The sequence below is a fragment of the Apteryx rowi genome, unplaced genomic scaffold, assembly GCF_003343035.1.
Source record: "Apteryx rowi isolate R43461 unplaced genomic scaffold, aptRow1 scaffold_101, whole genome shotgun sequence".
In the NCBI taxonomy this organism is placed as follows: domain Eukaryota; kingdom Metazoa; phylum Chordata; class Aves; order Apterygiformes; family Apterygidae; genus Apteryx; species Apteryx rowi.
Window position 1 is genome coordinate 1,707,782 of NW_020447209.1, and position 18,670 is coordinate 1,726,451.

Sequence of the window (18,670 nt, forward strand, 5' to 3'; positions counted from 1 at the left end):
AAGCGACGACCGCGCACACGACGTCCGCCTTGAGCTCTGTCGGGAATGCCTGTTTTTACCACTTCGCTTAAATCTCCCTTTGTGTTTTTTTGGTTTTTGGGGGTTTTTTTTGATCAGACTCAGAGAAAACACTCTTCTAATAGTCCCATGTCACGGCCTTTTGTACTGTCCTACCGCGTGTTTGTTAATAAACTGCTGGAGAAGCTCCTGCTTATTTATCACAGCGACAGAGATCATTAAGTGGCTGTAATACTCTCTCTGCTTTTTGTAGCGACCTTTCAGACAAAAAGCATTTAAATCTCCCCTCCCCTGCCCGATGCTGCTCTTATCTTTGCTACAGATTTTCGGGGCAGATARTCCCCTTCTTTTGCTAGCTGGTTCCTTGACAGGAGCCGTTTCATTTATGTAAATCAGCTGACTGCTCTCTGAAGGAAAACGACGGCGAAATATTTTTAGAAGCCTTTTTCTTTGCGAGAAATAAAAGCTGAAGGTCATRGGTTTTTTATCTCTGTAACTTTGCGTCCCCAGCTGCAGAGCCGCCTGCGCGTGTTTTGTAGGTCTGCGAACCTTTTGGTCAGCAGTTCTGCCAAGCCGTGTAGGAAGGAGAGAGGATTTTGATTCAATTGCAGCTTGACCCTGGGGTTCACGCAGCCCTATATGCCTTTGCACCTTTAATTCAATTATGGCACAGCCTGTTTCTTAATATAGCTGCGGCGTACAAGTCATTGGGAGCTCGAGCTCGGCRTAGAAAGCTGATGTGAAATGACTGTATTGCTTGCTCTCCTTATGCTTTTTGCCACTGTATTATAGTGACAAATGATGATACCTTTTCCTTGGGAAGCCATGACACAGTGAGACATACACCACCCACATGATTTTATGTTTAACTCCAACAAAATTACAGTAGAAGCTTATTAAGTTTCTGTTCGGCGATAATGATACATTAGRCAAAGTTCAAAGATAAATGGCTTTCTGTTTAAAGAAGATTTTTTAAAAATATATCCTTACAGTATTTTTTAGGTTTCTTAATGGAGCATTTTACAGGGTTGCACCCATTTGGACAGGCAGAAGGGCAGTGACAGAGTATATCATTTTACTTCCAAGGCTTGTGTTTTGGCCAAAAACCTGAGGGATTATCAGGGTGAATTAGAGTTTTGCACACTCCCAAGAAATCTCTAAGAAAAAAAACAAAGCAAACACCTTGCATTTTCATCCCGTTTTGAGTCCCTCCCCTGTGCTTTTCGCGGTGGCGTACGAGCTGCTGTGATTCTACCCCACACATTTTTCTTTCCAGGCCTACTAAGAAAAGCAAACCACAGAAATTTAGTCCTTTTTTTTTTTTTTTTTTTTTTAAGAGAGAAGAATCACATTAGCTGCTGGAGTCTTTTTCACTAGTTTCCGTAATGCTATCTCTACATGTGCAAATGCAACTTTGTACCTGCAGATCACTTACAAATGAAATTATATTAGCAACAACACATTAGCAACAGCACACGTATTGAATAGCTTTGCTGAGACTAATAGCAGAGGCAGTAGGWTTTAAGTCAGTACTGAGACAGCGTCCAATTCCTCCTTCCCTAAATGTAGTGCCACACTAACCACTAGTTGAACCACCATTTCATAGCACTTTGGAAAACGAAGACCAGAAGGGTGGAGAACATACCTTCAGGTTTTTTTAACTGCTGTATAAATAGAGAAGAAGAAGTATCTTTGGTCCCTAAGGATTTGCAGTCTTAGATGTTGGGTGTCTTGAATGAGAAAGCCTATATCATGTTTGAAAAATAAAGTCTATGTAGCATACATAAAATCTGGAGAGTAAGAGTGCCCAGTATGTAATTGCATTGTTCACATTGATAAAAAAGAGGYGGTGGAACTCGAGGGAAAATATTACAAGCCGATCTTTGCTGTTGTGAAGCTTGCCTTGACCGTTAGACTTCRCTGGGAAGACATCAGTGAGATCAGCCAGGTTCTATCTTAATCAGAAAAACTTGTCCGGAGTTGAGAGAAAGACATACGTTTTTTCAATACAGAGATTGCAGTTGAATTTGTGGTATGAAAGTATCCAAACAGATAAGGAAAAGGAGAAGAGGGACTAAGGACAGAATCTTAAGATTTGGACATTTTTGTTTTGTTATTGCTTGGCACATATAAAGGTGTGAGAAGCATTTGTGAACAAAGTGCTGGCATCTTGAAAGCTGCTGTTGGAGAGAGTGAGTGTTTGAGATCCTTTTAGAAGTTTTGTCAAGAAAATTACTCTTCATTTCTTCATTTTACACAGAAGCAGTGTTACTATGGGCACTTTCATTGCTAGCCATCACACAGGCTATTTTGAGAAAACTCAGATTTATAGGAGATATGTTTTCAAGAAGACATGAAATTTTGCTAATGGCAGCATAAAGTAACATAATGCTATGACTCAGTTTACAGGATACCTTTATTAGTCAATATTAATTGCTGACAGTATTGATAGAAGTTATAGCCTTTAGCTGAAGTCAATATGGAGCTTTATGAACCTGCCAACAGTAGAAGATTTTATGGGGCCCATTAAACCAACTTTTCCAATGAAGGTTAACATCCCTGATTTTTATGCTGTTCATTATTCATCTAAAATAAATAATCAGAATTTACTTCTGATGTTTATAAATCCAAAGCCGTCAAAGCACAACTCTACCAAGACATTTATTGTGTTCTTAGAAAATGAGAGATCTGGCTCCTCTGAGAAGCTTTGTTTTTCTTTGAGGCGTGGTGATGCCTTGAAGGAACAGAGATATGCTGCTCAGTAAGTACAGCCACAATCCACCCCTCTGTCTTTAAGAAAACTGATGAAGTGGTCTGGTTCCATGGCATATTACAGTCCATAAATCACTTGCACAGGCAGCTGGCATGAGAAGCCAGGCACTGCTTTATCTAAACTGTTCCCAGGCTTTCCAGGAGGTTGAATACTTTTACTAGGTTAAGAGTTTGCTCTTAATGAAGAGTTAACTTAAGTTACATCTTCAGAATTGCCCTGAAATCAAATCCCGCGCACACAAACAGACCCAATAACCTTCCCGCAGTTGGGTAGTGCTTTTCCCTCGACCTGACTGGTCTCTTTGCAGATTAGGGGGACAGAGAGGACAGCTCAAGTCACCACACCTCATCCCTGGCTAACACGATCACTCTGTGCTGTTCACACAGATGCTTAATGAAGTTCAAGGGCTTTTTGCAGCGTGACCATTTAGGCTAAGCTGAAATTGTGAACTCGCATGAACAGTTCAGAGCCATGCACAGGGAGGACTTTGGGTCCTGGAAGTATAGCAACAAAGTTAGCAGAACCTTTTTCCTATACTAGTTCACTCTGTTTCTCAGCAAGGTTGACCTGAAGTGGTCATTTGGACCTGATTCTGGAGCTGACTTAACTGGTATTACCCCAGGTAACCCAGAATAGCCTTTGCATTGAGCCAGCACTTGCACTTAACATAGAAAAAAAGTACAATGAGGGAGAACATGGCAGTAGTCCCCTAGAATTTGACTTGTTTTGCAGCCATTTAGTCAGATGCTAAAAGCAAAATGTTTCTCATCAGAAAGGTGTCACTGTAAAAGTATAGCTTCACAGAATAATTTAGTTGGAAGGCACCTCTGGAGGTCTCCAGTCCAGCTTCCTCCTGCTTGAAGGTTAGCTCAGGTGGCTCAGGGCCTTCTCCAGTTGCAATGTGAGTATCTCCCAGGATGGCGATCCCAAGACCTCTTTGTCCCGGTTCCAGGGCTGCACCACCCTCACTGTGAACAACTCTTTTCCTTATGGCCAGTCAGACTTTCCATTGCTGCACCTTGCGTCCGTTACCTCTTGTCCTTTCACCAGGCATCTCTGAGAGCGGTCTGGTTCCATCTTCTCTATATCCCCACACATAAAGTAGTTAAAATACAGCAACGAGATGTCCCCATGGAGACCTCTTGTCCAAGCTGAACAAACGCAGCTCCATCTGCCTTTCCTTGTGCATGGCATGTAGGTAATTAGGCACTGGAAGAGATTGTCAGAGGAGTCTGAGGAGCTCCAGTACTAAAAGTTTTTAAGGATAGGATAAATAAATAGCTGTTGGGAATGGTCCAGATCAGCTGGACGGCTGGAGGCTGTCTCAGTTGGAGTGGTTGTACATGTTGGTCTCGAGCATTTCTGTTTCTCCGATTTCAATAATTTGTAGCATTGCTGAGCTTTCTTTGGCTCTGGGTGCACGTTGGACTGCTCAAACTGGGCTTCGAGCACTTCAGGCTTTTGTACTGCTTAGGGCGTTCTTAACAGAAGTAGAGATGGACAGTGTTTGTGTATACGCAAATATCTAAATATTGGGTCTCTGACAGGAGATCCTACCCCAGATCTGCCCAAGCTGTCATGAATCATGTTCACAGTTCCCTGACAGATCTGGACAGGAGAGCTGACCAGAAAATGTTGACGTTCCTGCACAGAATCCTTTCCCAAGAAAAGAGGAGTATTTCTCTGTCTGCCTTAGATGTGATAAAGAGCTTACTGCTTAACTGAGCGCATTCGCTGCAGGATTACTTTATAACCGGACCAACTGCATTTTTAAAAATGGCTTTTTTGTAAAAGTGAAGTTGCAGCCCTTTTCTAAAAGTATAGCTTAACTGTCAGCCATTTCAAAAAAGCTCAGGCAAACGAAGGATTCTCCTTAGCGTTAATTTCCATCAAGGCACGCAGTTGGTTAAACATGCGAGGGAGCCGGAGAGAGCGGGAGCGTTTTCTTCATTAGCGCGACAAGTCAGCAGTGATTAATGTTGTGTACATGTGCAGAGGGGAGCCAATGTTTCTCTCTGTCGTCATCTCCTCTTGGGAAGAATGTGGGCAGTATCAAGAGGCCAGAAAGATCTCACAGACAGGATGAGTAACATCAGACGGCTCGAGACAGTTCAGCCTCGCTGGAGACTACATAGAACGGCCTGCTTAATTGTGATGTATTGTATAAAGAAATTATTGCAGCATAAGTGTTGCTGAAGTGTGGAATTTGCTTATCTAGCCGACTTAGAGATAAGTAAACATGAACTCAAATTCCAGATATAACCACCCTGGAAGCCAAAATTCAGGCTCCGGGATCGTTGCTGGCGGACTGCACTGTGTTGCAGAGCTGGGTTCCTCTTTCCGTCTTAACAGCTCAAATGCTAGCTGGGAAAACGTGTCTTTTSTTCCCGAAAACAATCCCGCCTGCACTTGAGGTTTGCAAAGGGGGTCAGACCAGCATTGCTGGATACAGATCTCATATTTAACGAGGAAATGGCTGCAGGTACAACTGGCGCAGCACACTTCCACCACACATCTGCTGGTTGCCGCTGTTTAGGAAGAGCAGTTTAATCTTAAGGTCCATTTGTCTTTGGCTTCACCTCTGATATCACTAGTCAGTGCCAAATGTGGTATGGGGACTATAGCAATACAGACACTTACTCACTGGTGACAAGATTAAGAGCACCAATTCATTTTACATAGCTGGACCAACACCCCACAGAGAGAAATAAYTTTTCTTTTAGTCACTACTATTCTGGGATGCATTTAAATGAGTTTTTAAACTATCATGAAAGCAGCCAGCACAATATCCGCTCTCCCAGCCTTACCAAAATGACCAGAATGGAAGCGAATATGCCATGGCTAATTTTCGCTTTCCTATCAAATAAATTGTCTTTCCTGAAAATTCTCATATACTTTTGTAAAACTGAAACGTAGCAGTAATTAGGACCTGAAAAGCTCATGTGATATTTTTGCCTGTTCTACCATCACAGACCCAACTCTTTGCAATTTAATTGACATAATAGATGATTTAAAGAGCTCTTCTTGCACTCACCCCCACACTTTCTGATTCCATGCTCCTTAAGCCATTACTGCTGCTGGAAGAAACGCTTAAAAACTGCATAGGAAATTAAGACTTGATAGAATTGAATAATAGTAAAAGATATTTAGAAACACAGGGGTAAATTACAGCAGGAAATAATTAAAGATGAGCCTTTCGAATTAGAAACACCAAAGAAACAATATAATTTTATTTCTCCTGGGTAGTTAAGAAGTCTAACTAATACTTTCACTTATTCAGGGGGGTTTGATATAGACTTCACTGAAGCCTCTGAAAACCCCCATTGATATCAGTGGTGTTAGATCAGGTCCTAGGTGTATGTTGGTAACTAACTGTTTTTGAAAAATAGTCAGAGTGCCAGCTTGGTAGAAATCCCAGTASTCCTGGTGAAACACACTGCAACATACTGTTCACCGCCAGGTTTCTCGTATATATTTCTGCTTCTTATTAAATCAGAAAGCTGTCATGACGATCAAACCACATGTTCCAGAATTTCATCAGGTTTTTCCAAATATTTTCTCTTCAAAGCTTCTTTTCAATAGATAAGGGGACCTTAGTCAAATGGTAATTATTTCTGTGGATTTTTTCTTGTTCCCTTTGGTTGTCTGTTGCTCATCTTTCTAATGGGATCTATACATGCTTCCAGGGGCCTTTCCAGGTGCTCCTAGACGGTTCTGAACCTCTGCACTGCAAGTATTTTTACTCAGCCTTTCTTGCATTCACCTCCCTATTTCCCAAATCACGTTGACCCAAATCACTGGCCCAAAATACAATTCAATATATCAGTGCAATTAGCAGTGCCAGAATTACTGTGTAATCTTAGCATTACAAATTATTTGTTAAAAACACATCTGATAATCCATGGTGACTTTTCTTTTTATTACCATGTTTTGCTGAGTAATTTCCTCTCCAGCTTCATATAGTCTATTGTTAATATTGTTACCGTGGCTGCAGCAACATCATCTTTTTCTTTTCTTTTCTTTTTTTTTTTTTTGAATTCATACTCTTATACAACGTATTTTCAGTAAATGAGTGTGTGCTTCAGACATGCTTCTTCTGCAAATTGTGTAGGCAAAAATATGATACTCAGACTCTAGAGAGTTCAGAACAGAGATTTAAAAAAAAACCATTCCTCAAAATAAATAAAAAAAAAAGGAATGTGCTATGTGCTCTATTTTCTTAAGCTTGTCTTATGCCTTTAGAGTAGGGGAAGACAAGAATAAATTAGAATTACCAGGTCAAGATCAGGCATCTGCTGGCTGTCATCCTTCACTTGGCTCCTATCAGCTGTAACCTTAACATTAACAAGATGTTTCAGCTTGAAATAAAAATTAGGCAGAACCCTTAACACTAAAGATCCAACATGAATTGCATATGATAGCAAACGGCCCTGGAAAATTACCAAAATGAGTAGCTGGTCCGTAAGTGGATTTTCACTAATCCAAACTGTTGCAGTTCCCAGGAATTTTTACACTCTTCTTTTCCAGGTAGCATTTGCAAGCAATACCCCATTTTGATAGTACCTTGTGATTGCTTGGATTTTGCAACCCACTGAAGCCAGCTGTATAAAAATATTCAGAGATGAGACGGTCACCTGACATGTGAAGGTCAGGGGAAGGAATGTGCCTTCTGGCTCTCCAACCGTAAAGATACTAATATTCTTATGAAGAGTATTAGTCCTAAAACGGAGAGTTTAACTACATCACCAGCCCAAATGCTACATTCCCCAGTGAAAAATGGCTCTCTGGAAGGCTGTTACATCTTCCTTACTTGTGATCCAGCTTTCTAACCATGGCCATTCTTGACGATGGATTCCTAGTCCCTCCTATGTTCTGTCCTCTCATCTTTTTTGTCATTTCTAGACTTTAGCCCTGGGATGCTTTCTGAAAGTGAAGAGGTGAAGCACKATCTTACTTCTTCACAAGAGTCTCAGAGAAAGCTTTACCCTGATGGGATGGGAAATTGGTGGGGTTCAAGGCAACAGAACCTTAATCTCTCTCCACGGTCAACCAAACCGCTGTCCAGGAGGCCATAAAACCTCTCAAACCCAGAAACAAGGGGATGTCACTCTGTCTCAGGCAGGATTCAACCCACCCGAGAGCCGAATCTCCCTCTGGAAGCACCGCGCTCCCCCCAGGGACTGCTGAGGGACCCAGCGGCACCAGTGCTCCCAGTTTAGGTGGCTACATTACGTGGGATAATCTGGGGCCTAATAATTCAATTGCTCTATTAGTGATCAGAGGCAGTGCCTTGATTTTGTTCGGTGAAGGAACTCCCACTCATTTCTGGGGTGGATATACCTTGTTCCCGGCGTGTTTGTCTCTAGAGAAAAAGACGTCTTCCCATTTTTTTTATGTCCACAGGGGATGCATTTTCTTTATTGCTGTAACCTGTGTCTGTAAGGACTCTGACATAAACCCTTTTACAATGTAATTCTGCTGTAATGAACTACASTTCAATACAGGTTAGTGTGTAGGTTTCATATTATTATTATTGTGATGATGGTGAAGCCATCAAACAGCCCAAAAAAATGGCCCAAACTGAATAAACTCTTAATAGCTGGGATATTGGTGGAGAGGGCACGTAGAAACAACATTAACAGGTAAGAACTTATTGTTCTTTTCAATGACACTGTTAATTTTTCTCCTTCCCTCAGTCACTTTAAACTGTCTTGTCATGGAGAAGATTTTACAGAAAATAATTGTGTTGCGCAATATTGCAGGCAAGCTGCCAAATATTCTGGAAATAAATCTGTGAGTTTTTTTGTGTTTTTTTTTTAATACTATTCCCACGTGCCATAAATTACTTTCTTCTTTTGGTGCGAAACACCCTAGAGGGAACGCAGACAGGTTCAGTTGCAAACAAGCCGAGGATCCTTTTAATGGCAACACTTGGCTTCCGACCCGTATCTTTGGGATGTGYGCGTGTCAGCATTGACTGGGATTTTTCCCTCAGCCTCTTCCCCCTTTTCTGCTCCGTCGCTGCTGTGTAGGGACCGCGCCAGGCTGAAACGAGCAGGATATCGCAGGTGCCATCGCAGCCCTTCGAAGAGCTCCCCCGCTTTTCCCCACGTAGGGAAAGGGGGTGCCAGGCTTTCTCGCCKCTTGGGCATTCCTAGATGGTCATGTCTATGTTTCTTGGACCGCTGCATCTCCTTATAGGTCCACCACACAGTGTCTTAATCTGTAGCGGGTCCAGTCTCCTCCAGCGGTAGCTGGTTTGGCTTTTTTCCRCCGAGACGTTTCTCCACCAGCAAGGGGGACAAAGTGATAGCAAAGAGCATGTCGTTGCCGTTGCATACCCGTGCCCAGAGGGGTGTGCCGAGCTCCCGATAAAGCTCCTGCCGTGAGAGTTTGTTCATTAAAATCTCAGTGCTTGCTTTCTCAGGGGCTTTTGATTRATTGTTTAATTGTGCCGTTTTATTCAATCCAGGGCAATGGCTGAAAATGCAACGCTGCCCTAATTCTGCAAAGTTTCAGTGTTTCTTGGATCGGTCCCTAAAAACTTTAATTATACGCTGTACGGCAGGCTGTTGCTTTGTTCTGTCCCTACCAGCACAGACCGTTTTGAACCACGTATATAAAGAGAAAAGGCTATGTTATTAATTTCTATCCAGCATTCCTGCAGATTAAACATTCGATAAACAGAACTTTATCGTGGCCCAGTCAAAAGACAAGTCTTTGCCACGTCGGCCTGAATTGCACAAAGGCGTTTGGGGAGCAGAAGATGTGTTACGGGAGTCARAGCAGGGCTGCTTTGGGGTAGGCACCGGGCTGCAGGTCGAGCCGTTTAATCCATGCCTCTGCCACGGACGGTGCTTAACCTTGGCTTCATGTCTCTTCCTTTTTTCATCTTAATTCCCTCTTATGAAATGAGGACATTAGTTGTTGKTTTTTTTTTTTTCCGGCCCCCTCTTTAAGTTTTTTCTGATCATACATACGAATAACAGCAAACAAAGCAAGTGTACTCAAATTCTATCCCTTAATATATCAAGTGAATTCTCAGTGCAAAAGGGATTTAAGATATCGGCTTAGGCAGTGCCTCAAACATGCACTGAACATGTTGGTGGGGGGGGGAGGGAGAAAAAAAGCTGCTTTTCGTGATTGTTGCTGCTGCTGTTATTTAGAACGGAGTCGTGCGACTGCGAAATGGAGAGCGTCAGATAAATAGTGTCGCAGGGGCCATTACACAAAAAGCTCTCCTGGAGATCACAAGAGCTTCCAGGGTCCGCTAATGGTCACGGACRCTCCGGGCACTTGCTGAAAACAGAGCGCGAAAGGCTCAGAAAACGCCGGCTCTTCCCGGGCTCCAGCAACCAAGCGGTGGCTTTTTTATCCCCCCCCCCCCTTGTAGCTCTCTCCGTAGGCAAGACCTTTTCATGCCAAGCGGTGCGGATTGGCAGCGAGCACAGCCCTCTTCTCGCTGCTGCACTTAATGACCTCCAAAGTGCTACGGGGCCTCCCGCAACCAACTTCGGATGTGGCAAACTTGGGGGAGAATCGCCTCATCCGAATGACAGCTTTCTGCCACATTCAGAAACGCGCACTTTGATTCCTGTCCTGGTTTGCGCACTTTGTAGTGGAGGAAATTAAAAAAAAAAGGTTTTTTTTAAATTTAATTTAAATTAAATGTACTTTTTTAAATTATAATAGATAAACTCTTTAAAATGAAATGTGAAATTACGGCAACCAACACTCAGGTTTAAATGCAGAAGAATCAGCTAGAGACTTTTAAGTCATTCTCAGAGCTTTTCCAAGCCGTTGTGTCTTACCTGCCAAAGTTTTAAGGAAAGTCAAAGCACTGAATAGGCTAAAGTCTCTGAGCCAGCACCTGGAACCAGTCTGTGGAGGTGCTAAATCAGCTGCTGACAGCAATTGCTTCTTCTGCAGGTGGAAAGGGGGATTTTTTTCCCATCAAGTCACTCAAGCAGAGCCACTCGATGAGCGTGTGCAGAAGGGAGAAAKCCACGGGCAGTTAGAAAGCAGGGGAGGAGGAGATCTGCATGAATAAAAAACGGCGGCCAGGCATATTACAAGCGAGGTACCAGGATGCTTTTTATTTGGAGGGGCGACCAACTCGAGAGGTTCCCAGCTGCCCGTTCCCRTGCAGGTTCACCGGCCTCGCTGAGACCATGTGGCAAGACTAGCTTGACCCGGAGTAGGAAAACCAGCAGAAATCCCACCCCAAAATCTTCCTGATTTGGGTCAACTGAGGGCCAGTGGCTACAGGTGGGGTAGTGAAAACACCTGGGAACTATCTAAGCCAGCTTTGCCACTGAAGAAACGGCATAGTTGAGCATTTTTGGAAATACTCCTTCGTTTCAGCTCCCCAGCTAACGCTGTCTTTGTTAACGCCAATTCACTTCCAGCRCAAGACTTATTTTCTTCTTGCATCTCCAGCAGGTTCAAGTAGTTTTATTACCCTCCGTTTGGGAGGAGGGGGGTGAAATTGTAACTGAATTCCAGTTTACATTTAAAGGCAGCTTGACGTGAATTCCAAATAAATGAAAAACAAAACGAAACACAAAAAAAAAAAAAATCCAGCAATCATCTACTGAATAAGAAATCTGTTGTTCACCATTTTCTCTTCATAAAAAATGTAAAAAGTAAAGATCTGAATAAATGCATGCTAAACTATATAATCGCTGGAATAAATATGTATAGATATAGGATATTCTTTGATTTAGCATAAAGAAGCACCAAATTATACCAATCAGTGAGAATCAACCAGTTTTAAAAGAAAATAAGTGAAAAGCACAAATGCAAAACAAGATTAAAACTGATTATTTAAATCAAGATTCTCTGTTTGCTGGTTAAAACCATGATTACAATTTAAATCAAGCTACCCTGCCATGAATAGCTTAAGGACAATGATTTCTTCCTCTTACATAATCTGTGGATTTTATAACCGACGGAGCATTGTGCTGCTTGTAAGGAACTTGGACGTACCGAGCCTCCATTTACAGCCACGCTTTTCGTTCGGTTCTAGTTTGTTTTAGGTGTTAGAGAGATGCAAATTACAATCYTCGGCTGAAAGAGTGGGAATGTGGAAAGCCACAAAAAGACTCTGAAATACTTCCTTTGGGGAGCCTTGCGAGGGAAAGTGAAYTGACGCTCAACGGCGAAGCCGCAGCCAGGCTGCAGCGCTGGCTCCGTACGTAGCCCCAGGTTGGAGTATCTCGGGATACGAATCCTTCTCTCCCAGGTACCACCTGTTTCGATAATTACATTCCACTTAACAAAGTTCCCTTTGCACCTGCAGCTGGAATAGGGCGCATCTCCTGCGTTAAATTGCTCTGCTGCGCCGCTGTGCTCCGCCGAGCAGCTGTTAATGCTCCACCCCAGAGGTGTCTGCAGTTCAGCGGCGGGTGAAATGATTAAGGCCAGCAAAGCACTCGATCTCTTGGAATGAAAGGTGTTACACAAACACACCCCATTAGTTTTATTAATGCTCAGCAAAGCAAACTTCTCCTGTAGCTGGGGCTCCTCCTCCTCACCATTTAATGCAACGCATTYCCTACGGGAGAGAGGGAAGGTAAAAGGCAGCACATGCCCAGCTCGCTCAGTGCAAAYGTTTCCTTGAAGATGCCTGGTTTTTCCCAGATTGACGATTCGTTCTGTCATACGCCGGAGGACTGCTGTGAAATGAGTGCCATGCGCTGTTGTAGAAGTCTGAAAGAGTGTTAATCTTGGGCCACTTCTCGGGAAAAGGAGGGTGATGACCTGGGGCACTGCAGACAGCTTACCCAGGTGTCCGTTCCAGGTGGAAGAGCAGAAAACTTGGTATGGGAGGCAGCAGTCCACAAACCGGAGGATGAGGAGCGGCATTAGAGGAATGCCGCCTGATGGAGTTATGCAGAAAATAGATCCTTCCGAAGAAACTAGGCTTCCGTCTTTAAGCATAAGTTTGGTTGCTAAAGACACGGTTATTTATGTGTTTGCAAAGTGTTGAGTTAGTTCTGCATGGCATCGGCTCAGTCAACTAGGTAAAGGATGACATAGACATTTATGCATACAGAATATAGATGTATCTATATAGGAAACTGTATACCTAAACCATGCTTTTTGTGATCCACAGCAGGGGAATAAACCTGCTCTCCTGATCCCTTCGCAAAGCTCAAGGTGCCCCAGTCACATCTGAATATGTTTGGCTGTTCACTGGCCGTTAAGGATGGCTCAGGATCCCGCAGCCTGATCTTGGAGGGGAGTTCTTGATTTTTCTTCTGCACAGAACCCCTTCCACTGGTGTGATGCCTGCCCTAAAATCATGACAGATTTTATACTATTTGGTCCTTTTCCTTCTACTGGGACTCTGAATAGAAAAATCAAAATCAGAGATCCACTCAGAAAAACTCCATAGCTCCTCCACGGCTGAATGGGATATTTTCATAATTCCCTTTGATGGGGGGGTCATGTATTTTTGTGTAGAGGTATCTCTTTTCGTGTGAGCTGATAGCAGATAGGCTGATTCCCAGGTGAATTTTGGATTATTGAGCTTCTTCCTGCTCCTGTTATTCAGTAAACAGTCCTTGGGATTTGCGTGAATTGAAGCAGAGCCCTGGTGAGCCATCAACAGACTGTCTTACCCCTTTCTTGTTTGTGGATAAGCCAAGTCCTTATCTGGGCATAAACTGGCAATATTTTGACAGAGAAAAAAAAAAAAGGTATTTCTACRTTGATTGTTGGAGATGAAAGGGGTGCTGGGGATGAAAGGGGTGCTCTAGGTATTGGGTTTCAATCTGATGTTTTTCAAAGTTTTAGTGGTTATCTAGAGGAAAAATTAAAATCATGGCTGCTAAAGTGTGTGGACATTAAAACTGGCTAGAACAATAAAAATATAAATAATGGCTGTAAGGACAGGGCCTAAACAGACAGGCAGCACGATACAGGCAGATGCAATGCTCCCCAGCTGTACAGGATAAGGAGTGCAACGCTATTGAGTGCAGCGGGGTGACAGCCCGGAGCTACGAGCTCGCTAAAGGATCACGGGGTCAGAGTAAGCAAGCCTTTCARCAGCACCTCTGTGTGATGCTCTTGGTGTCTTTCAACTCACGACTGGATGTCTTGCTGGAAGGCAAACAAAAGGATCGGGGGCAGCTGGGCGAAAGGAGCTGTGATATAGAAGAGTTCAAACTAAATGAGGCAACGGTCCCTTCCCTCTGTAAGCCGCATGCCTATGCAAAAGAACATTTTCCTAAGGTATATAGGAGAAGGGATTAGTGCTTTTTACTAGGGAGGTGTTTTACCGCTTATGAAAGAAGCTTTATTTGGAAACTTTCAGGAAGAACCACAATCCTGACTTGGAAACGAGTGCAGGCTCCAATCAGTTTTATCACACTCAGCGACACTGGAGGGTTGCATTCTTAGCATCAGACTATGGTTGGTCCCATGTAAGCATATAAGGTAAGGGAAAATACCAAGAAGCGCTCCCAAAGACATCCAAGCATTCTTGCCCCTGAGCCATACCCCAGTAGATTCATGTTCCTATAGACTGTGACGAACGGAGCCCTTAACCTTCTCTTAGTTAAATTAAAAACACTGAGCTTCTGGAGTCTCTCACTGTACGTTTTCCAAGCCTTTAATGGTCTCATGAGCCATGTTCTGTCTACCAATGTCCTTCTTGAACTGGATTTAGTTAATTCATTTGTTGGCTTTGTCTAAGGTTCTTGCGAATGCTTTTGCATTCTTCAGGAGAAGAATGTTCAGACATGGTAAAGATGGGGGAGATATCGACACCCCTTTCTCCTCCCCACAAGCAGAGAGCAGCTAGATTCTGCAGAGCAATTGCTTGGATGCTTTCCTGGAGAAACTACTAAAAAAACCTCTCCCAGAGCTGCTTCACAGATTGATGTCTTATCGATGGTGGCATGTGGGGGTTGAGAGGATAGGAGGGACAGATGGTCCATAAGGTTCCTTTGAGCTACAGCCAGACTCAAAGAAGAAAAAGGAAGATTGGTGAATTTCTGGAAGAGCTTATTTCCTCCTTGGACTTGAACAGAGTGTTGAAATTCATCCAACAGACTCTTTAAAGCCTTTTGGATTCTAAGAAGAAGACATAGATCTACAGCCTCATTATTGCTTATTCGGCTGTAAAACAAGGGCTGCAAGGAAGGAGAGAGACAATAGAGTTTGCTTCCTTCCTGTGTATATGAGCTCGTCTCCAATTGGAAATTTACTGATAAGGCTGTTCTGAAATAATTATTTCTGCATCCTTTCTTTTTGGCATACATATCTGTCTGGTCATTCTGATTCCACAGAGAGTTACTTCAAAATGAATTATTTCCAAATAATTTTCCTGGAATAATTATACTGGTACATTTCCAAGTCTAGATAAGCCTATGAATAAGATGCCAGAGAAAGATGAAAGAAAGCAAAAATTAAGCAGAACCTTTATTTATGTTTTCTGAAACACACAGAGATACCTTCCACTTGTAAAAATGCTTTCTAAAAATTAGTTAGTGGCTCTATTTTCCAATATTTTGAAGTAGAAATGATAGGAATTACAGGGAATTCAGAAGATCACTAGCAGGGGAGTTTTCAAGCATATCACTGTTTTAGGAAAGCTGGTGTAGAAACACCGAGAGTTATGTCCAGGTCCCATGCGGCCATGTAGGGAGTTAGGAAGCAGTCAGTAGTTCTCTCTGTCATGACATGCCATAAACCCTGTGAGATGCCACAGCAGGCAATAGAGATGCCAACCCATCTGGGCAAGAGAGAGAAGAACAGAAGATCTTGGCTTTGGTCCTGTCTTCCTGAAGGGTAGTTGCTGGTGGATGGATATTTGCTGTGCCCCGTGAAAATGGTATCGCGAATTCACTCTCCTCCGTAGCAGAGGAGCCCTCAGCACGAGGCCCTCCTGGCCACACTAGCCCTCATGCCAGGCCCCGGACTAAAGGCCTGACCTCACGCCCAGGTGATTTCCCATACAGCAACTGCATGAAAGGTTTCAGAGGTGGGGCTTTTTTTTGTTGTTGTTGTTTTTTTACAGCGTCCATTCTATACGACTTCAGAAAAAAAAAATTTGTTGCATGACTCAAACTCATCCAGTTTCTTCTCAGCATTTACAGTTTCTACCACGCAGATTGCGCATTCAGTATCTTTACTCAAACAACTCTATTTCCTCCCTCCCTTTCTTCACCTTTATTTCATCCTGATGAGCAATTCAGACAGCAAACTGTTTCTCTCCTTCATTCCCATCAGTGACTCCATTCAAAGTTCTGCCCATGTTCTTATTTTCTTGGCAGAGCTATATTCAGTGAACACATTTGTTTCTCTAGCTAGAGAACAAAAATATCTGCAAGCAAACTCATTTCCCTTCCGAACTGCTTAGGAGAGTAGCGCTGGGAGGGGGAGGAAAGTGCTTTGTCAAGTGTTAAAGGAACAAGAGAGACATCTTCTCCCCCTTGGCTTCCCCCCCCCTTTATTATTATTGGGACGACTCTGTTAGTCTCTCACTTCCTTAGGGACTAGAAACATCTTGAAAAGATCTTTCATGCAGGCAGATAACAAACTCACTGCAGAGCTGCATCAGAAAGGGAAAAATTACTTGCTGGTAATGATGTTTATCACACTCCTTCCTCCTTTCCCGATCCTACAAAGGAAGTTATCTCTCATAGAAAGGCCAGGCCTTGTGCTTTTTTCTTTTTTTTTTCCCCTGGCAAACATGGTGCAAATTCAGCACATGTTAATTCGACTGCAGGAAGTTTTACCTAAGAGGTGGGTGGAAGGATGCTACATGGTAGGTCAGTATGATTTATTTGAGATGGGTCATATCTGATAAGGCAACATGCCACAAAAAGGCCAGGTTGCTTCTGCTCGACAAATTGGCATGGGTGCTCTTCTCGCAGCTGAACAGAGTCAGTTAAGCCGGGGTGAGATGTCAGTGAGGACTTATGCTTTCACTAGACTGATTTAGTAGAGTCCATACAGCTTTTCATCCCACCAGGACAGGAAAACACAGCTACCTGGCACTGTCAGTAGCTCCTTTGAAGGAGCCTTTGATTTTGTCTGCTCTGCGTGGATGTTAAAAAATCTCACAGCAGTTAATGGAAAAAATGACCCAGGTGTTTTGCCCTAAGGTGTCTTTCTCATCAGCAGTGAATAGTTAGCCCCGAACCAATTGATTATCATCCTCATCATTACAGGCATTAATGTCCTAGTATCGTGATTATCTGTTGCTAAAAGTCATGACAAGTAAACCTCAAAAAACTGCTGCAAAGTGGTGATGTGCAAGCCTGGGAAGCGTGTGCATGCATGGACAGCTGCAGACTGAAGTGGCCTGTGATGCATTTCCACTCTTGTTAATTATATCTGCTTCATGGTGAACGCTCTGTCCACTTCTTCACTGGCAAGACCGGGATGAGAGCCCAGGGGTCTGACACCCAGTCCCCCGAGTCTACCCAAAATCATACTAAGTTCTGCAGCGAATAGGAAGTGATCTAGCGTTACTGACTTCATTGTGCCCTCTGAAGCACTCAAGAAATGAGAGCTTACACCCATAACGGGGTCAAACCACTGAATTTATGAGACTGAAAAAAGACTTCTGTCTCTGGTAGCTGTTGAATCTGATTTATTAAATTCAGGGAAAAGGTACGTGTATATCAGTTGTCTTTTTCACAGATGCAAAAAGGAAACCTACTCCAAAGTAGCTGTTAATGAAAATAAAAGTACTGCTTTAGTTGCTTGGGGCACAAAGCAAATGACAGCCTTAAAGAAGGTGTCCCCTTAGTAATATTTCACCTACTGTCTCATTATATAATAACTGAAATATCAAGGTCAGTCATGTTTAAGATGCTGAAGACCCTGTCAATACGGTGAGAATGAAATGCAGTTTTCATGGAGACATTCTCAAGAATAAATACAATTTAGATATATATGTACAAAAGAAATCTAACCAGATGTATAGTGCAAAATTCTGGAGAATCACAATTCAGCCTTCAGTATCCCACTGCTTGGATTTTGTAATAAACATCAGAATGCAATGTCAGAAAAGGAGGAACAGGAATATAGCAGACAAACCAAGAAGAAAAACTTCTTAAAAGAGAACTTTCCTTTTTGAGAGAAAGATGTTTCTGCTAAAAATGTACATAAATATATGACTTCTTAATAAGGGTGTGTAGTTCATTACCCTCTGCAAATTAACCATATCTAATCATATATTTCCTAAAAAATAAAATAGCACATTGCATCTGTTAGTCTTCATTCAAATACAAACCAAATATGCATGAGTACTGTAGTATAAACTGTTCCATCTGTTTCCATGAATGTATAGTCACGCTGGTCACCCACACACACACAACAGAAGGGTCTTTCGCTCTTAGCATCTGTCTTCACTGAGGAGCTAGCTTTGGGTAACTGCATTTCAGCTGGAAGTAGCCAAGCTGGAGTAAGAGCAGCAGCACTGTAAAATAACTCTTGAACCGTGGTGCCCATACTGCCCTGGTTATCAGATATGTGAGGCTCTCCTAGCATATATGGGAGGTAGGTCTCTTGGCTTTTAGCACTGCCATAAAACTGAGCTGCACCCTAAATTCTTAAATAAATGGTAAGAGAACTTGTCTGCCCTTTCTGGGGATGCTGAGGGAATTATGGGAAGGTATTGGAGGACCAGTGTTACTTGAGTGGCACACTGGACAATGATCATGCTAGTAGTTAGGTGACCCTGCTTGACTAGATCTCCAGAGGTCTCTTCCAACCTCAACCATTCTGTGATTCTGTGAGGTGGTAAGTTATGCTCCTCTGAGTTTTATCCTGTATTTACTTTTGAGCAGGTCACTTCAGATTTAATGCATTGCCATGTTTGAATCAGGTGGAATCTTTTTGTGATGGAGACTAGCTTTA

At 42.8% G+C, this 18,670-nt stretch overlaps 1 protein-coding gene across 1 annotated transcript in view; it reads left to right on the plus strand.

Moving 5' to 3' along the window:
• Nucleotides 1-18,670, plus strand: part of TENM4 (teneurin transmembrane protein 4) — a 348,330-nt gene that overhangs the window by 4,652 nt on the left and 325,008 nt on the right. The window lies entirely within an intron of this gene.